The sequence below is a fragment of the Euprymna scolopes genome, chromosome 18, assembly GCF_053919585.1.
Source record: "Euprymna scolopes isolate OS-2025 chromosome 18, ASM5391958v1, whole genome shotgun sequence".
In the NCBI taxonomy this organism is placed as follows: Eukaryota; Metazoa; Mollusca; class Cephalopoda; order Sepiida; family Sepiolidae; genus Euprymna; species Euprymna scolopes.
Genome location: NC_136499.1, coordinates 59,082,082 through 59,084,581, shown reverse-complemented (window position 1 = coordinate 59,084,581; position 2,500 = coordinate 59,082,082).

Here is a 2,500-nt window from a genome sequence, read left to right as displayed (position 1 = left end):
TTCACTATCCAGCTCCCATTTCCCATCTCTCGGGAGCTGGTCTCCCTTTCCCTTCCCCCTCTTCGCTCTCTCCACATTAAAAAACGGCCTTGTGCGTAATTTGCTCAGTGGGGAAGCAAATAAATCCAGTCAAGTATGACGTAAAACACTGCCAATCGTCAATAAAGACGTTTTTAGAAAAGTATCAAAATAATCCGATCTCAAAGGAAGTTCATTTAATAAAGAAGTGCGAACAAAAAGACGAGCGCCGACGTTTGTATGTATAGAATTAGATATATTTTTTTAATGCTTATCTTTCGGCCTCTATGGTTATATTAGCATCGTTCGTGGGTGGTCCTTATCTCGAACTAAATGTTTTCGAAGGCATAAACGGATTATTTTTTTTATGTTGTTTAGGGCGAGGTTGTAAGTGGCATGAGAGCGGTGCATCCGCAATTTGAAACGCTTCGAAATGACTCCTTTATTTAGTGATTTACGTGTAGCGTGCACCGAGTTATAATCCTGCAACCAGACATTTATATTTATTCGCAACGTGTTCGAGACAAATTTGATATGTTTTTACGATATTATTTATTTTCTTTACATCTTAAGCACTTATTAATGATGAACTGTAGTTGATATCTAGTTATGTCTACTATTTTAGTGTTTTTTTTAGAGCTTAAGACGGTGCATGACTGGAAAGCACCGGCATATTGGAGATGATTTGTGCCGGATTAGAAAAAAAAAAAGCTTAGTTGTAACCCAGTTAAGGCACTATCGCCCGATCACCGAAATTAAGAAACGTTAAGCCTGGTCAGTACTAAATGGGTGACCGCGAGGTAAAATACCAAGTTGGGAAACTGGCGTGATCCCTCTTTCTCTTGAGGGTAGATAGGCCATGGTAGGCAATCCATCGAGTGATGGCGTCACGATAAAAAAATACCATTGATAGCTCTAACGAAGCATCGAGTATTCAGCTACGGACAAGTTTTGAATTACGCTTGATTATGACAAGCCCACTTGCACAGCTTCATAAGTAACTGAATTCATTTCTATTAAAATCTTGATTTCTGATTGTCAAGGGGAAAAACGCCAGCCCGCAAAGCCAAGGTTGGCTTTGTTGACTAAGTATTCGTCCGATGACCTGTAGTAATAATCAATAATCACCTTTTTCGCTGATGATTACGTACTAGTGTCTGTAAGTATAAAAAAAAAATGATATTTGTTGAACATAATATATATATATATATATATATACTAGCAGGAAGACCCGACGTTGCCCGGGATTAAGTGATGACCAACGAATGTTTCACACTTCCATGTTTTATTGTCATCGAAATCGATGAAATCGCCCATTTTCAATTAAATCGATTGATTGCCTGCTCTAGGGGGATTCGCTGTGAACCGAGAGGAACCTTCACATGTCTGTCCTCAGTGACTTAGTACACAATACATTGTAGTATACATTGCACTGTAGAGAACCTATTGTTGATTTTTATAAAATTACTTTTATATAATGGCTTGAATTAAAGTTTAAAATACAAAAGCAAGTACGATGCTTAAATTGTGCTCTAAACAGAAACATTCATTTCAAATGCGCCCTGTCATATCAAAGACCTTCCAACTAATTTTCTATGTTTGGCCTTACTGCTTGTACGGTGATAATGGTTTGACTTTAAGTTTAAAATGAAAAAGTCAAATATCATGGTGCTGTTGTGCTTTAAACAGAAACACGCATTTTGAACGCATCCCTGTCATATCAAAGATCCTACTGTTGATTTTATATGTTGGGACTTACGGCTTGTGCGGCAACAGAACTTCATAAATGCACTTGCGATGTTTAGCTGTTAATTCACCTTTTATTGGATTATCTCGATTATCGATTATTGGTACTTACCGAAGACTTTCGATACAAAACTAAGAACACTGCCAGGTACATAAAGTAACTTCGTATAACATTTCATAAATATTAATCCAGCCGTTTTCGAGTCCATATGGAACGAACTCAAACACGCAGAGACACACACAGATATTGGTGAATCTCATCTACCAAAATGCGAGTCAGCAATTTTCACATCAGTACAAGGCAGGTAATGGGCCGATAGTTATCAATATTAGTGGACTTTTAATGTATCCTTCTAGCAAAATCCACGTGTGCTCCATCTAAAATTTGGAAAATTTCTACATTGCTTGCTTACTTTCATCACATGATGAGGATGCTTTTATTTTGTATTTCCTTCTTAACATCTTCTACCTATAAAGCATTTGCATCATTTTTCTTTTTTACACTCTAAATATCACCTCTTTTGATTTTAGTACTTCATTTTCGTAATTCAACCGTATAATAAGTCCTTCCAGACTAAACAACCTATTCTCCTTTGAACTGTTCATTTCTCTTTTCATATCTATTCACTTTTGCACTTTTCGATGACATTCTTGGTTTGATTTCACTTAGGTTAGTTTTAATTCCCTTTCTTTGCACTCACTTCTTTTCGTTCAGTTATTTAAGTTTCTCTGTCTT